General features: G+C 36.8%; 1 long non-coding RNA gene across 1 annotated transcript; it reads right to left on the reverse strand.

The window, feature by feature from the left end:
• Window positions 1-4,213: 4,213 nt before the first annotated feature.
• On the reverse strand, window positions 4,214-20,597 carry LOC107214450. The gene is made up of 3 exons (XR_001524946.1): window positions 20,261-20,597; window positions 19,161-19,245; window positions 4,214-8,255 (listed from the first exon to the last, which is right to left on the reverse strand). It is a non-coding gene; the product is annotated as an uncharacterized LOC107214450 (long non-coding RNA).
• Window positions 20,598-21,007: the final 410 nt, after the last annotated feature.

Raw genomic sequence — 21,007 nt, forward strand, 5'->3', positions numbered from 1 at the left:
AAATGGTAATACAATACATACTTTTAGTTACATCTTGCATTGCAACCTAAAACAGGTAATCTGCCTACAGCCAAGTATTTTCAAAAGGAAGACATAATCTTGTGGCTCAGTTGGTCTCACTTCTCTTTGGGAGCCAGCTACTTATCTGCTCAAGCAGCCATGATTGTGATACCTCCTTATTATCATGCCTCATCTAATATGGGCTGGGCCAGCAGTTTTGTTCAGTGATTTGGGCGGGTGGTCAATTTGTCATGGAATTACTTTTTCTTAAAACTTGCTTCTGTTCTAGTTTGTCTCTATATGTTTAAACAATTTGACTGTAAATATGAGAAAGACTTTCATGTTCACAGTTATGCACAGAGCACGACTCATCTTTCAGCTGATGCTCTAAGTGGTACAGAGGAATTTATAGGAAGACATGATGAATGGTTTCCATGTTTTCACTCTACTTAGAAGCTGAATCCTTCCAAGAGAAGTGTGGACTTCCAAAGGTTGCCAAGCAAACAGCAGTTAGGAATCCTTCTAAGCTTCAGTAACATCTAACAAAAGACCTGTACTATGCTTGAGCAGGAGCTCCTCCTAGACCATCACAGTCTTCTATTTGCCTGTGTTGCATGGCAGACTTTGGAAAATAGAACAGAATATCTGATGCATATACTGAAGCCCTTATTTAGCTACAGGTTCTCATCACAGGCATGCAAAAGAAATTGAAATATTTCTAACTCATTGGTATGCTTCTAGGCCCTATGGGACTGAAGCTATGCAGGTCCGAGTGCTGATTAGGAAATTGTTATGCCATTGAAAGTTTCAGTGGCTCCTCTAGCACATTCCACACTCTTCAGGTTAGTGCTATGTACAAACTATTCTCCTGAAACCTCACATTCTCACTCAAACAAATTCCAAAATTCCAAAAGATTCTGTCCTCATGTCTATTGTGTCTGGCTGGGAATCAAAGTACAAATAGCTCTAATATTAATTCACAGTAGCAGTTATTCGATCTTTCATGCTGCTGAAGTACTTAAAGAACAAGTTTAGGAGGGAATAGTGATATACAACATTCAATATGTACTTCTTGTGGAGATATTCCCAAAACACTCATGAGGATTTTTAATGATATGTCCTACTCAACAGAAGAGTAAGCTAATACTTATATCCTAAAGCTGACTTGCTCTTTCTCTTTCATTCTGGTGATACAGATAACTGGGGAACTAGAAAGGACACAATTGCAGCAGGCATAGTTTTTGTCTCTGTTTTTAGATATTGCTGTTTCACCCACACAATTTTATATGCATTGGGATTTAGACCTAGCATCAAAAACTGAATGGATATGTAAGTCATCAGGATGAACAATTTCATGCCTATTTTCCAGGATATTCCTATTCTCTACTCTGGGTGAAAAAATAGCTTGAAGAAGATATTCTTCTATTATTTAGGTTGATTTCTTTTTCTATACAATACAAATAGTGGAAGCATTTTGAAAGTAACTATTTTCAGGTTATTTTAAGCCACCATTCACCCATAAGAAAGAGCAATGAAAATAAACTTTCTGAAAACATCTTTTCACTGCCATATAGATGCAATAACACCTGTGAAAATTCAGTGTACTGCCTTATTAATATAATGTGTTGGTTTAAGAAAATACAAACCAACTATTTATTCAAAGACAGTAAAGAACAAGATTAATCATATCAATAATCTTAGGATGATATTTTAATTTTTTTCCTCATTTAGTCTGTGACACCTCAGGACCCCTTCTTGATACCTTTCTTGACCCTGCAATGTACCTGTGTTTTAAAAATGGCTGGTAGGAGGGAAAGGGAAACTGGAAAAGCAGAGGCATAAGTGACCTCTGTACTGCAAACAAATTACATGCCCTAAGGTGTGATTGTCCATGGCACAAGTTCTTTCCTAGAGTGAATGGAAATAAAAAGAGAAAAATCTAGCAAAGTTTTTTCTCTGATTGAAAACCCCAAACCTCCAATGCTCTGAACATATACTCCCTGTTTCAATATTGTCAATGATGCAGTTTTGATTTGGACTGTAGAAAAGATCCAGTCTCTTAATATGATACTGAGGCACAATTGTTCATCATTTTACTAGAAACATCTCTTTTCATTTCTATCCACACTAAGCAGGACCACCTGCTGGGGATCATGATATTGTGAATGGTAAACAACTTGTTTTGTAGTCCTCTGGCTTGTTCTATGTATTGGCGTAAAATAGTGATTGAGCTATTTTCTTCATGTGTGTTCCCTACCACTTTACAAGATATGTCCCATGACATCAAAAGTGGTGAAGTGTTCCCTTAAGTACAAGTGTCAGTACTGTTCTGGCATGCAAAGGGAACACAGTGAAGGAGGAAAGAAACTGAAGCCTTCTTTCTTCCTTTGTTTTTCTTCATGTCTTCCATTGCTAGTTATAGGCATTCTTCAGCTCAAAGAGATTTGACGTTGAAACTCATTTATTAGCATCCTAAAGACAGAACTCCTATCCAAAGTACCATAGTTTTTATCTAACATTCTTCTTGACCAAAACCAAATATTATCTGTGGAAAGTCTGACTCCCAGTCTCAGTTCTTTTTGTGCTGACTACAGTGACATAAGAAATTCAAGGAAAAGATAGACAAGATAAAACTACCTATAACCCTAAATTACAAGATAACTCAAAAGTGAAATTGCCAGAATCTTTAGAGCAACCTAGTCTCCTAGAGCAAAAGGACATTTCTGAAACTAGGCAGCCTTAGACACATGAGGTCTAAAATCACCTCTGAAACTTGTAAAAGTTGACTTTAATATTAATTCAGGTTACACTACAGTTTACATAAAAGAGAACAGAAACAAACTGAACTTTTTGGATTCCTGTAAGACAGCATAACTACATGGCCAAATAATTCAAAATGTTAGCCCAAATCTAAATTTCTGACAGAATCATAAAATCTTGGAATAGGTAATATCAGAAGGGACCACTGGAGGTCATCTAGTCCAACCTTCCTGCTCAAGCCATCTCCCTTGCAGCACATCATATCATGTCACTCAGGATTATGTCCAGACAGCTTTTAAATATCTTTGGGAACCAGACTCTACAACCTCTTGGGGCAGCCTCTTCTAGTGGTCTGTTACCCTCTCATTAAACAAGTTCTTCCTCAATTCAGGTGGAACTCCTGTTGATCAGCTTTTGCCCATTGTGTCTCATCTTATTGCTCAGCACCACTGAGAAGAGTCCAGTTCCATCCTCTTGACACCTGCCTTTCCAATGCGCATGCACTGACAAGATCCCTTCTCAATCTTCTCCAGGCTAAACAGTCCAGCTCCCTCAGTCTTTCCTCATAAGAGGGGGGTTTGAGTCCCTTAGTTATCTTTGTAGAATTCTGCTGGATTTTCTCCAGGAGCTCCATATCTCTGTCATACTGCGGAGCTCAGAACTGGACACAGCACTCCAGACATGGCCTCACCCGGGCTGAGAAAATGTGTAGGATCACCTCCCTCAGTCTTCTGGGAATACTGTTCTTAATGCACCCCAGGATATCCATTGACCTTCTTGGCCACCAGGACACATTGCCAGTTCATGGACAACTTGTTGTCCACTAGGGCTCCCAGAGCTCTCAGCAGTTCTGCAAAGAACTTCTTTCCAGCAGGTCAGCCCCTAGCCTGTCTGGGTCCACAGGGTTATTCTTCCTGAGGGGAAGGACCCTGGGTTTGCCCTCATTGAATTTCAGAATGTTCTTTGCTCATCTCTCCACCCTGTCAGGGTCTCTTTGAAGGGACGCACGGCTCTCTGGGGTATCGACCACTCCTCCCAGCTTTCAGCTGTCAGTGAGCTTGCTGAGGAAGCCTCTTCCCCTTCATCCTATTCATTGATGAAGAAGTCAAATAATACCGGGCCCAGTGCTGAACCTTGGGTGTAGCAATGGGGACCCCCTTATGCATCTGAAGAAGATCGCTTTATTACAGAAAACATCCCTTTTTACACCTTCAATCTCCATTGGACACAACTGAAACCGAACCAAGCCCTAAGAGAATTTAACAGAAGAAGGGCACCCATTGGCTGGCCCAGCTGCACTGCTGCTGTCCACGGGTTCTACCATCCAATCAGCTTCCTGCTCACACGCAGTCCACCCGCCCCTCCAGCCAATCACAGTCTCACTCCCAGCTGTCACTCAGCTGCCTCCCACCCCTCAGCCGGATTCCAAATGTCCGTCCGGCAGCTGCTCCTTCCCACAGGGCCTTCTGGGGAGCGTAAGCCTTAACCACTTCAATCATTATAACCCTATATCCTGTACTTGGGGGACGCCACTAGTGACAGGTGTTGGAAGCCTTGCTGAAGTTGAGGTAGACAACATCCACTGTTCTTCCCACATCTATTCAGCCAATTGTCCCAACACAGGAGACAATAAGATTGGTTAAGCATGATTTTATTTTGGTAAACACATGTTGACTCCTCTTGATGCTCTTGTCTTCCATGTGCTTTGAGATGGCCTCCAGGTTTAGCTGCTCCATTCCTCTTCCAGGAATTGAGGAGAGGCTGAAAGGCTGGCTGGTAATTCCCCAAGTCCTCTTTCTTGCCCTTTTTGTACATTGAAGTGAAATTTATTTTCTTTTAGCCCTCAGGCACCTGTCCTGATCACTATGACCATGCAATGCCAATTAAGAATGACCTAGCAATGATATCCACACTTTTGGGTACATCGAAAATATTTTTGTCATGAGGAGCAAATCATATAAATTGGTGTAAGCATACCTGACAGAATATTGTGAGAAAATATGAGATGTATTTATTGAATCAAGAGTGTAATAGAGAAGTGTAGCCTGAACTATGTCTTTCTCAGTGAAAGCAAATCTTCAGCATCAACATCAGCATCAGACCAACTTGCAGTTTTCATCACTCTCTAGTGGCACAACCTTTTGGCAGTCCTGATTTTAGAAATACAGACTACTGCAACCTTAAAATAATGAAACTGCTAAAATCACTTATTTTAAATATGTAATTCTAATAGATTATTTCATTTTACTTTATTTCAGACAAGAAAACCACTAATCTATATCCCAGTTCAAAGCAGAAGACTGACTCATTTTAGAAAAAGAAATATATAAATACAATTTCAAAATAAAATTTCCATTTGAATAAGTATTTCTATGTATACATAGATATTTAGACACAAATTTTTATGGAAACATGGCTCATTTCAAGCAGCTGCTGACTCGCAGGGAACACACCCACTCTGAAAAAACAATTAAAGAAATGTTATTGTACACTCTGGTATAAATCTGGGTTAGCCTGAGCACAAAGAAGTATTCTGTGCTTAGGAATTTGAAAATGATGAAGTATCTCAGATACCTCTTGGGCACATCATTATTCTGAAGCGTCATTTATCTTCCACCCGATTTCTCCAGAAATAATATCTTCTCTAAAGAATGTTCTACTGTTCACTGCTCTGTTTCCTCACATCCATGTGTCTAAAAGCAAGTGGTAAGGAAAGTCATCATCAACACGGATTCTTCTTTCTTATATTTGAGATATATTCCAGATAGATTGCATAAATCCAGGATGCACAGAAGAAAAATATACTCACTTTTGAAATACTGGCAGAATGCATGTCTTTAATGTCATGACAGGATAACTCGAGACAGAATGCTGACCAAAAATGTTCCAGTTCAAAGGTTCTGCTGGTAGATACAAGTGAGCCAACAAAACCAAAACACAGGAGATGTTTTTAACACCAAGTATATCAAGTAGAACTTGCTTCATTAATTTAGGAGTCTTTCTATTGAAATCAGTGTACTATCGTGAACTTTTGAATGAATAGCTTTTAGTTTGCTAAATTCAGTAACCAGTCTTTGTTACTTCTGTTGTTTTGACCTGAAATGACACGACAAAATGTCTGGTAATTTTTCAGTGGAACTTAATGACTCTGTATTAATGGATTTTTAGTAGAGCAGAGAAAAGTAGAACTTAATATCACCATAAACACTAAGTGAAATAGCACCTACTAAGTTCTTCTTAAAATATGAAATTAGATAACAGTTTAATTTTTTTAAACATAGGATTACTTATTAGGTTGAGTGAGGTGTCAGAATGTATTAAAAAGACCATTTAAAACAGAAAAAAACGCAGTGTTATAACTTGCTACTGAGCTAATACAATGTACTTAAAATCTAATTTCAGTGACTCCTTGGACATGGCCTGTCCTTCCCTGTACAACCAGTTCTTTTTGTTTATCATATAGCCTTCTCAAAGACATGGTAGCCTATCACTGCACAGTATGTTCAATCCTTCATTGCACACTTGTGCACAGGTGGATGTTTACAGACTAATTTGAATTGCATGCTACTTCAAAGTACAATCAATTATTTGGTAAATGAACCACCAGTGAAGAATCTGGTACTTTGACCCCAGGAAGGGCCCTCTTCTGACAGCAATTTCACAGGACAACTGAGCTGATGAATCTCTCTTGAATTTAAATCCAGAGGTCACAGACTTAGTCTTTGCCATCTTCTAAGATTCAGTGTAATAACTAAGTAGAAACTATGACTGTTGGTCTTAGAAAGTTAGAGAAATTTGTTTGATCTCAACCTGTAACTCCATCCTCCTTTCTTCCAAACAAAATGGGTATTAGCAACAAACCATCTTGACACCATTCTTTAAAGCATCTAACTTGCAGAACAGAACATCTGCACTGGAAACCATTATGCATTAGTAGAATATATCCAAACAACTTTTATTTTCAGGGAAATAACCTGAGAATCCACCTTGTACCAATTTTTGAGTTAGGGTGCTATCGTAGGGTTATTCAGTCAACAACTTAAGGATGAAAAATATAGGCTAAAAGTAGTCTCCATTCAAGCAGCCGCAACAGAAGAGAATTGAAGTATAATACTGATTTTTTACATCAGAATTTGTGGTCCACTGCACTCAGCTGCCAACAAAGATGGAACATGTATTAAAATGCATGTATGCAAATATTCAGAATAAACATGGTTCTTCATGGACATGGAAGTCACCAGATATACTTAGTGTGTGTAGGAGCAGAAGCTTAATCACTTTTGTAAATCTTGAGACAAAATAAATTTGCAAATTGATGATTTACAGATTTAGCTTGGCTCCTTTGGCAGGCAGGCAGGCAAAGATGGTTTATATCAGTTCATAGAGAGGGCGACAGTATTGATTTTGGCATAGGTTTCAAAGTAGGCTATTCAAATATTTTATTGCCTATTATCCAGTAAAAAATCTTGGAGTAAAATCTGAGTGAACAGCTTGCTTACAAAGATAATAATTCTTTTTTTACATAGTTGACTTGTGTGATAATACTTTCAATACAATTTAGATAATGTTTGTATAATAAACCATGATCAAATAAAATAAGAAATATAAAAAAATCTTCAGTCTATATAGCAGTCTGTATGTTTGGCTAGATGACAGAGATGGCAGAAGGATATAACTTTATTAGTATGTGGTCTGCACACACAAAACCATTAATAGTTCAATGCATAATAAAATTGTGTTCTTTTTTATGCAATTTTTTGGGATACAAAATAGCTCATTTGAAATAACCTAGTATATTAGAAAGAAAACTTAGCAATAAAAGCTATGCAAACCTGCATGATTTATAAAAAAATTACTAAGGTGAAATTGTTTTCTTTTATATTTTATTTCAAGTGAGTAAAACAAGAGCTGTTTAAGTTCATGAATTTACTAAATCAGATTATACAGTTTCTTTGGAAATTTTCCTTTGATTTAGGAAATGTTCACAGTAAGGATTAGTTTCGCAATGTAGACAAATTAACCGCTGTCCCTTAGATAACAAGATTAAGATCAAATCTGCTTTTCTAGTAACAATATATTGATTTTAACTACTGAAGACCAATATAAAAAGCTTTCCACCAACTCACATTCTACTGATAACAGAAGTCTATGTGAAGACCATGTGAAGTAGTGCAGAAAACTCACTTGAAGCTGCAAATCTATCACAGTTAAAATTCATAGCTCAATGTCAGGTAGCATTTAGTTCTCACAAAAATGCTAGCTGTTGTTCAAAATAAGTAACACACTGCACAAAGCAATTTTTTATTTTTTTTTTTTAACATTCAGAGATTTCCATAGAGACACACTTGATGTGATTCTGCACTACAAGTACCTGGAAGGGCAAGTCCTTATACTACAGGAAGTTAATACAAAATGCATTGATTCAAATTAACAAGTAGGAGAACAAGGCTGCTTTACTCTCCTTCCCAATAGAAAAATCCTTTCTATATAGCCCCCTGTGAAAAGACAGAATGCAGAGAGTGAGTGTATTAGTTGCACATCATAAGGACAGATTTTACACTGTACCTACTGACACAATGATAAAACTACAGCTGTTACAACTTATTCAAAAATCAATTCCTTGTTACAGGCTTTTTACAATTCTGCTAGAAGTGTCTTAAAGAGATTTTCTATTCTCACTGCAGGTGCAAAAGGTACTGGCAACTATTCATGTACTCTAGAAATGATAACCAATAAATCACTTATTACAGTAGCAATAATATTCTCTACTGTACTGAGATATAATAGTAGTACTTACCAATAAGATAGAGGAACCATAATCACTATAAATAGGAAAATAGGTTATAGTTTTCATTTTAACAGACTTTCAAATCTTAACAAAATCAGCTCTTATTTTAAAGCTGAGTGAGAAACTCAAGAAAGGAACATAGCAGGTGTTACATATTAACAACAACTTGCTTTAAAAATCAAAAATAAGCTTATCAAAAGTATGTATATTATTTTGGGAAACCCTTAAGATTGGTATATTTGCGTCTTAAAAGAGAACTTCAGCTATGATAGGGTGATAAGAAAGACTTAACTGGTAAGCCAATGCTAAGTTAAAATCATAGAATTAGAAGTGGAAATTTAAATCCTGCACCTTTTCTCATTTTATATATTTACACAACTGTTTTTCTATTTCCTAGGAATTCCAATATTTAGACATGTTTAGAAAATATGTGTCTGGGTGGCCTCTTCTATTTTTTTCTTCCCCTCCCTTTTTTTAATAGAATAATAAAAGCACAGAACAGTTTGGGTTGGAAGGGGCACTTAAAAGTCATCTAATCCAACATGCCTGCAGTGATCAGGGACATCTTCAATTTTATGAGGTTGCTCAGAGCCCCATCAAACTGGACCTTGAATGTTTCCAGGGATGGAGTATCTCCAGGAAACCTGTTCTCATGTTACCTCATGTAACCCTCACTGCAAAAAAAATTCACTCATATTTAGTCAGCTCAAGTGTATCTACCCTCTTCAGTTTAAAACCATTACCCCTTGTCCTGGGTGAGAAACACTGTGACAATGGTAGTAAGAAAGAAGACAAGAAGTAAATGAAGCATCATAAAATTATAAATATATTGACTTGAAGTGAATAGAGTAAGCTGCAGGACCTACTACTTGAAAAACTCACGAAAGAGATTAATGGAGAACCAAAGTTGCAGCTGAAGACTATGCTGTTTCTCAGGTGAAACTTTGGGAATGCACTGGGGGAGAGATACCAAATACAGTCTGAATGCCGAATGAATTCAAAAGAAACCATTGCTTTGTGGGGTTGCAGCTGGGGACAGGGGAAGAATTTGAAAGACTGCTAAATTTCAAAGCTTCATGGCAGAAGATAAATCCCTTGAAAAAGAATGTGGCAATTGAAAATGAAACACTAAGGATAAACCTTCAGTTATTACAAGCATAACTCTGTAAGAAATTTCAGCCAGCAAATCACCTCCTGTTGAAAACAATGATGAGGCCAAAGGGAAACAAACAGCTGTTTGCCAACACATTGAGTTCAGCATTGTAAAACAACTTCTGTCGAAGATATGTATGAAAGATATGAAACCATTCAATACAGCCATAATAGGAATGCAAAACAAGACCGTTTGTAACTGGGATAGAGCTGGATGAAAGAATTAGCTGCTTAGAAAGGATGGAATTAAAATTAAAAGTGGTGGTACAGTACTGTGTACTCACAAAAATGACTGATTAAATAAAGATAATATAATAAATTTTTAAAAACATATTTTTTGGGGAAGATTTCTCAGGTATATGCTAGTACTTCTGCATCAGGGCTGAAAAATGGTTAATTTGGCTTTGTAAGTTTATGTGAGATATGTAAAGAAGTGTTACTTTTATTTCTACTGATTTCTTAGCATTTCTCTTCCAAACTCTATCAAATCACAATGGTATTTCTCAGTCACGCTTTGATATAAATGAGTAGTAAATTCCTAAGTCAATTCACCTGTGCTACCCTGGTAAACACTCAAAGTGCTGTGAAAAGAAACACTCATCTTTTGATCTCAAGATAATTCATTTTGTTTCAAATTGACACAAAGAAAGAAACAGATAAAAACCTAAGGAACTGGGTTTTTTAGTATGGCAGACAGAAAAATTAGGAGGATGATAAATAAAATCAACAGAATAACAGAAAGATTTGAATGTCAAGGTAGAGGTACTGAATTTAAATAGAAATATAGTATCTGGAGTCCTCATAAAGAAAAAGAAAATCAGAAGACAGACAGTCTGCTCGGATAAGTAAACAGAAAGGCCAAAATTTAAAAAGTGAATATATCTATAAGCATATGGATAAAGGATCAATGAGGTTTACAAATCAAAGTCAGAAATACCAATATTCTTAAACATATTTGGACTTCAGTTTTCCCAGGAATTTAAATTAACATGAAATTTGTTATCCTGAGGTAGAGTAATGGAAATGACAGCACCAGTTGTAGAAACAAGCTTTCTTTGTTAAGACTGAAGGGAATTAAAATCCATAAACTGGGATATTCATAGATTTCTGGTATCAAATATTCAATTAACCAGTCATGTAGAGGTTGTAACCTGGGACTAACAAATAGAAGGCCTACTACACCTTTTACTGTCAGAGGTATGTATGGGGGGCAAAACATATAGAAAAGAAGAATCTGTGCAGATACAAAAGTTGAGAAAGGTTCCAAGCCCTTACTTCCCTTTTCAGATCAGCAGCAGCATTGCAGTGGGAAGTATACATGTATGTGATTTCTCAGTTCACATGAGAGCTGACACATCTGAATGGTTCTTAGTGTAGATGGAGGAGTCTGTGTCTGCACATAGCTGCTGAGGTACACACAGAAAAGAAAAATGTCTCACTAGAACTAGGGTATGCATGCCTAGAAAACATGGGAGAAATTTCAAATCCTGTATTAATCCAATAATATCAGTCATTTGATAGGAGGCAGAAAATCCATATCAAACTCTGAATAGATGGCCTATTCTTTCCCAAAAGATTGTTTGCAGTTAAAAAAGCAGAATCTCTATTTACCAATACCTTCAGTATTTCCTCTCATGCATTCCCTTCTATCATTTATTTAAAATAAACTTACATATAAAATATAATTCATAACCATATCAGAGAAAGAAAAAGAACATTCTGAATTCTTCACTTACTGTCATTACATGGTTCAGAATCTGTTTCACATTAGCACAGTACTGTCCATTCTATAATTTTTAGGTGGCTTCAGGCTCTGAAGCCTGAGTTTCTAGAAATTAACATAAAATATAAGGATGACAGATAAAACTTCCTTAATTTTTAATGGTGAATATAAGCATCTACGAGTTATTACTTGTGCTGGTTACACACCTGATCTTGAACAATATAGGCATACAAAATAAAACTACCTGGTCTACATAACAAGATGGAAAAAAGTTGCTAAATTAAAAACCCTATTCAGTTTATCCTTAATGTAGCTCTAAACTCACTCAGTAGTTCAGGTTGAAAAAAAGGAAATAAAAAAAATCATTTTACTACTCTGCTTATAAGCAACAGTGAAACACAGTCAACCTTAATTCTGCCCCAGATGTTTGACTATGGCCACTACTTAATGGCAGTGAAAACAAGGGTTTTTATATTGAAAAGCGAAAAACATCCCAAAATTCCAGAAATGTACAGACTAAAGGACACATGCAAATCATGTGCTCAAAGCTTAAATTTTACGTCTCAAATGATAGAAACCTATATCTTTCTCCATAGTTATGTATGGCCTATATGCCCATTAGTGGCTGAATGTACCCTGGACCTGAAATTTCACCAGCATTTTAGAAGGTATTTTTACACAGGATTCAGGAACAAATTCTCATGCAGGAGAATAGCTCCATTTCTCTTAGGCTCCAATTTAACACTTAACAAAAGCAGAAGGTACGAAGTCCCAAAATAATTTTAATGGTGCAATTATTTTAAAATATTTGGTTCACCAAGACATCTGCTGCTGCTCTAAAGAACTATAGCAGTGAATTTCATAATGCCAAAGTGTTTTGTCAGTGGGAAGTCTAGATAGTTTTACACCTTCTCTGCACTTCTTACTCTAACAGTAAAAACAGCTATAAAAAAACCCTGAACAACAAACACCTCTCAAAATAAGATATTGATACTGCTAACACAACAGCAGAATAAAAAGTAAGCTTAGGATAAGCTCTGAGGTATGTTTGTAGGAAAAAGGTTAATGCCTATTGATGTAACAGAATCACAAAATTTGTGAGGGTGGAAGGGAACCCTTGAGGTCACCTGGTGCAAGCCCTTGTGTTCAAGGAGGGACACCAAGATCTGGCTGACTAGGATCATATCCAGGTGGATTTTCAATGCATCCAGGGAAAGAGACCCCCACTACCTTTCTGGGTAACCTGTGCAGTGCTCACTGACCATCAATATAAGAGTGTTTCCTGATGCTCAGAGGAAACATCCAGTGTTTCAATTTGTGCTCACTTCCTCTGGTCCTGCCACTGGGAACCTCAGAAGATCCCTTCTCGGTCTTCTCTGTGCCCTCCCTTCAAGTACTTGAATACATTAATAAGATCTCCCTGAGCCTTCTCTTCTCCAGGATGTAGAGTCTTTATTCATGGGAGAGATGCTGCAGTCCTTTTATCATCTTTGAAACCTTTTGCTAGACTTTCTCCAGTATGTCCATGCTCTTCCTGTTCTGAAGAGCCCAAAACTGGACACAACCCTCCAGATGTGGTCTTTCCAGGGTTGAGTAGAAAGGAAGGATCTCTTCCCTCAGCCTGATGGCAGTACTTTGTCTAAAGCAGTGCAGGGCACCATTGATCCTTGGTGTCTAAGGCATATTTCCACCTCATGTTCAACTTGGGCAACTACCAGGACCCCCAGGTAAACTTCACTCTGACAAGAAGCTTTATAGATGGGTTGTCCCCAATATATACTGATGTGCAGGGTTGTTCTTCCCCAGGTACAGGACCTATTGAATTTCATGTGGTTCCTTTCACCCTATTTCTCCAGTTTGTCCAGGTCTGCCTGGATGTGATCACAATCTGCAGCCTGTTAGCCATTCCTCCCAGTTTTGCGTCATCAACAATCTGGCTGAGGGTACACTCTGTGCCATCATCCAGATCAGTAACAAAGATGTTAAACAGGACTGGACACAGTTTTGGCTTCTGTGCTCCTTCTGGCCTGTCCTTCCTAAAGATCCTGCATCCCTCCATTCAACACTCTAGTCGTGGGAGTCATCCCACCACACCACCATGTTCCCATCAAGATAGTTGCCTTGCTGCTGGTGTTACCAGGATTCCTTGTGTGTGGATCACATTTGTTAGTCAGGCACAGTCTACTGGATGAGCTGTTCATTGGAGGGAAAAAAAAAGTCAAGGTAAATTAAAAAAAAAATAAATATCAAAAAGTCAGTGAAACCATTACTGTGTCTCGTAACTGTTTCTTTCAGAGGGGTTAGCTGTAAGTGGCATTCCAAAGTGGGAAGACTTGCACCTGAATGAAGAAAATCTGAGTCCATGAATTCTTCCTCCTGATTACAGAGGCTTTGCACAAAAGCACTGTCCATAAAAGAGCCAGCCTGGAGCAAATGGCTATTATGGAACTTTGAAATCATCATCTTCATTGTGGCATCAAACTCTGAACCCATATGTGTGTCACAAACTCATAATTTCCCTTTACAACAACTCAGAGCTCAGTTCAGCCTCTTCTTACACCTACTAATAGTTTATGATTTATGCTTTATGGTCTACCCCTTTACACCATAACCAAAGATGATAAAATTATTATAATGAACATTTGCGGAAATTTTCTCTGTCTAGAAATATTTCTTTTGGAACAGATTTTTATAACACCTCTTTTCCTTTTGCAAGCATTTAGAAATCAGAGCTGGATCAAAGTCTGAGTCTCATTTTTATCCTTTGGGAACTTTATAGAATATTAAATCTCTAATTCCTGTCTGAGTCAAAGACTATGAAATAAAAGAGAGCTCAGAAGGAGCCTGTAGCCTCTTATTTTCCCTTTCCCTTCCCTGCAATTTATTATGGTTAACAACTTAATTCAGACTGAAAAAAGAGAAAATGCCATGGTTAATGCTTGTCAACAAAATTACCGGATTTTTTGTAAATCACTAGTGTATTACATCATTATATTCAAGACAATGTGATGTCAATAAATATCAAGCAGAATTCCTGATGGAAACTGATGGTGTACTATTTACTTTCTCAATTTTCTTAAAACCAACCAAAATTAAGTTTCACAAGGCACTGTTATTTGAAACCAGTAATGTCTGTGTTCCAGCTTATCTATCCCAAGTAATTTAAAGATAATTTTAACTGGAATCAAATTTCCAGCCTACCTGGGTTTTTTTTTCTTCCTGATTATGATATTGAATATACAAGCACTAGTATTTTGGAGAAGTCTACTGAGAGGCCTTTTGTGGAAAAATAATTGGGGGTAAAAAGAGAGTCATACAATAATTATAGGGAAAATTACAGTTGCTACTCCCTGGATGGAATGTGGTCAACATATCTGACCTCCCACACTCAATACAATCTAAGGAGTACTAAACAGAGGGTAGAATGGAGTGGAAACAACATGTCCAGGCTCCGTTGAAGCCCTTGCAGAGAGGGAACTCAGTGTTGCCTTTTAGCTGATAAGCTGCACAGCAGCTGAAAACCAAGAGAGATAAAGGAAAATGTCCTGCTGCTGAATCAGCAACTGTGATGAAATTATTTAACTTGGAGTGCTGCATGTCCCCATCCCAGGGTTATCTCAGATACTACACTGACTTACCCACCCCAGTGGCCATCCCTCACTGAGTAAGATGTATGACTAAAGCAACTCACGCTTCCCCAAACACAAATAAAGAGTATAAAAGTAAGTTAATAATGGGCTGAACCTTTTTCCCCATGGAACAAGAACTGTACTATATGTGTGCTGAATGATTATCCTGTGCTATCATTTTTTAGGGATTAGGTCTTGTTACTACTTCACTTTTATTATGTTTTTGCAGTCAGATACTATAACCAGCAGTCTTTGAACCCTAACCTGTCACATCCCTTTACTAATAAGGAGTGTTATTCTGTAAACTGTTAATGTGAGTCCTTCAAGAGCACTGACAGTCACTGGCAGCAGATAAAGATGTGGAGACTCAGAAGAGGATCTCTCTTTTTGGAGTGTGACCCTGAACAAGTTGGTCAAGCTGCCCTCCAATCCAGTGGACAGCCCAGTGAAGGCTCCCCATAGCAGGGCATTGACAGACTTGTAGGGCAGAAGGGTCTCAGGTTTTCTGGGGCTCTGACAGACTAATAAAACCTGAAGGGTTTAAGTAAATCTCCCCTTTTCACATGATAATTTTGAAAAAAAAAAAATAAAATTTAAACTGAAAGCTAAGGTTTGATTTTTACTCCCACACTTCTGTAGCATTCTAGGTATTTGCTTAGGTGCTTGTTGGTTTATTAGATACTTCTGAGCTTATGGGGATTTATGAATCCATTATTACTGGTTCTGTCAAGCACTGAGCATCATTTTTCACACCTTTTGTGACACTAGCTCAAAATCAAAAGAAACTATGCAATTCTGTAATTTAATTACTTACCAATATAATCTAGGGACTTTTGCAACTGTTTAGCTTTTGTTTATTTTGAATAACAAGGTTAAAGTTAGGTATCAATTCCTGAGAACACATGGAGTCGTCTTTTAGTTTTGGAAAACTAAAAGTCTCAGGAAACTACAAACTCTCATGCAAGTTTTCTACACCTCACTTATGTGTTTAATATCTTTCAGGATTTGATGCTTCATTTTTTCTCCTCCCCAAGTAATCCCTCTTTTATTTTCACCTGTTTTGTATTAGCATTTTAAGAATCCTTTTAATTTGCTGTATAAGTAAATAGGAAAAAATGTGCTGAAATAAAGCTTGTATTGTAGCAATAAAAGAACAATATATGCTTTGCTACAGCTCACTGTTCATCTTTCTGGAAATGGATAAAAAATTAGCTTTGTCCTTCCTTATATACAGCAGAAGTTAGGACCTTTCTTTCATCTTTCATTAGGCAATCGCACTGAACGCTGAAATCTATTCCCTTATGTTGGATTTCTGTACACAGGCAAATAAAAATGCTCTCCTCCACAAGGTCATGTTCTCTATATAATTGCAGAGGCATTATATAATAGGGAGGTGCTCTCTCAAATATTATCGTTTGATGGTTCAGTGCAGCACTTTCATAACATACACCTTAATGTGGCATGTAAAAGTGTAATAGACCATCACTGCATTCAGACATATCTCCAGATCAGTGATCAGATAAAACCTTAAATGGAAGGAAAGGCTGCTCAATAGCTACAAACAATCTACTCATCTCTCTGCAGCTACAAAAATATTAGTGAGCCTTCAACATGCAGTTTCTCAATGCTTTCCTTTCAGAAAAGAATTGTCACCTGGAGAAAGCAAATGAATAAACATTTTTCCAATACTCATTTCTACCCTGTCAGATATGACAGCAGGAAAGGATTTTGAAGTGTTGAATTTTTGTTTATTTATTTGTTCATTTGTTTGGTTTAAATTGAAATGCATGCATCTATGCTGTTTACAAATATTTGTGCATCTCCAGGTTTCCTTCACCTCATCAAATGGGAGTATGAATGATTATCAGGAAGTTGTTTTTAAATAACTTTTTGTGAGATAGCTTTTTTTTTTTTTTTATTGGAAGGCTTATGCATAAAGATACCTGCAAGATAAAGATTTTTTCATGAGGACAGTGAACTTGCATATTGTTGAGAATCAAATCTTTTGATTTGATTCACGCTTTTCTCTCAGTTCAAAATCACAGTGTTGGAAAATAAGATTAAATGTATAAATGAAAATAATAATGAGGAACAAAACAATATACTAATAATTTACAGTCTAAATACTACTCAAAACAAAAGGCAAAGAAAGCTGTGAGGAGTGGCCAATACCCCAGAGGGCTGTGCAGTCTTTCTGAAGTACCTCAGCAGGTAGGAGAGATGGGCAGAGAAGAACCTTCTGAAATTCAAAAAAGGCAAGTTTATGGTTCTGCCCCTGAGGAATAGTAATCCCATGAACCAGGACAGGCTGGGAGCTGGAAAGCAGCTCTGTGGACCTGGGAATCCTTATGAACAACAAGCTGTCCATTAGCCAGCAGCGTGTCCTTGTGGCCAAGAAGGCCAATTGTATCCTGGGATGCATTAAGAATAATATTGCCAGCAGGCTGAGGGAGGTGATCCTTTAATGTGCCCTAGTGAGGCACATCTGGAGTGCTGTGTCAAGTTCTGAGCTTGTCAGTGCAAGAGAGACATGAGGCTCCTGGAATAAGTCCAGCAGAGAGATACAAAAATGAGCCTGTTCACTCTTGAGAAGCAATGAATGAGAGGAGGTCTTAGCAGTGTAAGCAAGTGTCTGAAGGGAGGCTGTCAAGAAGGTGAAGCCAGGCTCTTCTCAGTGATGCTGGGAAAGGAAACAGGCAGAAAATGGCACAGGAAATTCCACCTATTAGGAAGAACATCTTTACTGTGCGGCTGTCTGTGCCCAAAGAGTTTGTGGATATCTCACCAGAGATATTCAAGAATGCTCTAGATTTAATTCTCTTCAGTGTGCTCTAGGATGGTCCCACTTGGCCACAGAGGCTGGACCTGATGACCCACTGTGGTCCCTTACAAGTTTTCCCATTCAATAATGTGAAATAATGTTAATTTCTACCAGCTCTTTTAAGCTGGTAGGAAATTGGACTTCTCATGACAACAGATACACTTAAAATTTTAAAAGCAAAATATGTCAGCATATAATTAGGTAATTGACATGATGTATCTTTTAATACTCTAAAATAATAAACATATAAAATACTTCATAAAATTAAAAAATGAATTTGAAATATTTCTGGTTTTCTGGTAGTAAATACAAAAACCTGAAAATAATCATAGAAAAATAGAATGTTAAGGATTGAAAGGGATCTTAATGATCATCTAGTCCCCTCTAATTATAACATGTCTTAGGGCATTTAAGTGGCACAATCTGATTCTTGCTAAGAGTAAAAGGTGTGTTGAAAGAAAGAAGATAAAAGATAGGAAAGGATAGAATAGATACCACAGCAATTCTAAGATTTCATAAGATCACTTCATTAATCAGAGTTCTGAGTCCTCTATGTTATATATGAATATGACTTACAGCAATTTAGATAATGCATGTATTTTTCTAAAAAAATTATGTGGAGAAAAAAATGGTCCAAAATATGTATTTTTTAATAAAAAAACCCAGTACAACAAGAAAAACTGGTTTTGACAAAAAAGAAAAAGTTTCACACCAGGGAAGTTGTAAGAGAACTACACAGACTCAGGAAAAAAAAGGGTAAATCAAGACATATAACTTAGTTATGTGTGCACTTTGCTTAGATGTGATTTCCACAGTATTCAGTAACACAACCTTTTGAGTTCTTTTAAATTCTGTGAAGGACTACTGGGCCTACCACAATTCTCTGTAAACTAAACCATACTCTAAACCTCTTTGGAATTATTTTCAACTATTCTCTTGAGCCAGAGTATGCTACACTGAAAACTAGATGAAATGAGCATCGTTCATTTGAAAAGCATGAGAAGCTGAGACTCCATAATATATTGGTAGGAAATTAAATACACAGAATGTGTAGCTGTAAGAACACTCATGCCATGCATAATGTTTTAGTGAGCACAAAACAAACTGAAAGAAGTGAAGAATTCTATATTACGTATGTCTCTGATCTGAATGATCAACTGGAACCTCAAGCAGACAATCTCTGAAAAAAATAGAATGTCGATAAAATAGCTAGATAGTTAAGTTAGTAAAATACTTTAACCATATTGTAAACTGGTCACTAAATATATCTAATAGTAGTTTCATTACCTTCTAGGAAAATCAGAAGAACTCCCAGGTTTTGAATAATGTCAGTGAAGACACAGGAGATGTTTTTAGCGGTGTCTTTGCAAATCTGAAAAAGAGACAACTGCTGGAGTTGTATCCTGGGATTGGTCAATTTCTGATTATTTCAAAATAGTCCCAAGTTACTATCTGCAAATGTATGAAGTGAAAGCTATTTTCTCACAGAAGAGTTTAGGTTTTTAGGTTTTATATTCTCTCTGAAGTAAGGCATCAAGTAGTACACACACACACGGAAACTAAGCAATCTTCCTAGGGGTCTGAGGTCTGATTTTCCTTCCACTATCCTGTTCTATCTTTCCTTTCCCCCCTTTTTCATTTGCAAGGAAGCTTAAAGTGGATACAGGATAGAGTAAAAAACTCATCTCACAGCAAAACAACCTCATCTATTTTATAATTGCTGCAAAGTTATCAATATACCTTGAAAAATTAGTATAAAGAATGTAAAGAAAGTTACAACAAATATTAAATGCATTTGAATATACACATATTTGAAAGTCAGGAAGAATTGGCAGAGATGTCTGCAAGACTGAAGTACTGTCTTATGCATCTCCAGGTATGAATGTATGAAAGTGTTTCTGGTATCTCAAGTAACACTTAAAAAATATTTTTTATTCTGTTTCAAATATGCTTTGTCTAGTCAGGTTTTTAAACTTCATACATCACTCAGAAAATCACCCCCTGAGACACTCCTGAAGGGGATGTGAGGAAGAAGTGTGAATTAAAGTGAAAATCTCAAGAGAAAATTGAATTAAATCATACAGAACTTTATGTTATTTGAAATATTCAATTTTTTTATGATAAATAATTAATAATCAGATTTTTTTCCTAGCTCTTTTTACTTGGCAAAGTACTAGCAAGGTGAAACCAGAAAATATCTAAGACATTATAAAGAGACACATTTTACCTTCCATCAATTAAGAAATGCTAAATATTAGGATTTGTTAAACAAACATGTTCAGATAGAAAACCAAAGGAAAAAAAGAAAAACACCAAAGTTTATTTCATGGCAGATTGCTACAGAAGTTCTTTGCAAATTTCAAGTGCAGCTACGCAGATATAGATACCTGTACAGATCTGGGCTGAGATTCCCAAACCAGTTCTTTTTAACTGAGTAAAAGTAGATATTATGTATCAGTTCAGGAACTCACACTCCCACAAGAATTTACATCACTGAAGGTTTTGAAGATGTAGTCCTTGTCTGAAGCTCCTGTGTGGAAAACATTGTTATCAACTGTATTATATCCAGTCAATGACTAAACATATCACTGCACAATGTCATGTGCAAGACCTATGCAAACCCCAAACCCCCATATATAAACCCCATATTTGAGATGTGAATTATATCACCAAATATTCTAGGTGAAAAAATGGCAGATGCCAGCATTTTATAAAGAAGCTGATTCTTTCATTTGACTAAGAATGTTTTAACCATTTCTGTCACAAATAGCAACATTTCTAGACAAGGTTTTAAAAAAATAAAAATAAAACCACTTGAATTAGTTGGCTTTTAAAAAGTGTATTTCCATCAGTCATTGGAACTTTCAGTGCATGTCAGGCTGTAAACAAAGCAGCGGTAGTACAGAACATTAAAAAACAGTAAATTATACTGAATACTGGTACATGTCCTTGAGATCTTTTCACTCACATTTTTCTCAACCAAAAATCAACCAGTCATGCTTGCATTACACAATTCCAAACATGGTTAGAAATTTTAGCTAGACGTCAGTATGACATTTTCTAATCCTTAAAAACATTGGGACTGTGGGAAAAAACCCCAAAACAACAGACTAAAAATTATTTTCAGAAGCTAA

This window comes from Parus major, chromosome 2, assembly GCF_001522545.3.
Source record: "Parus major isolate Abel chromosome 2, Parus_major1.1, whole genome shotgun sequence".
In the NCBI taxonomy this organism is placed as follows: Eukaryota; Metazoa; Chordata; class Aves; order Passeriformes; family Paridae; genus Parus; species Parus major.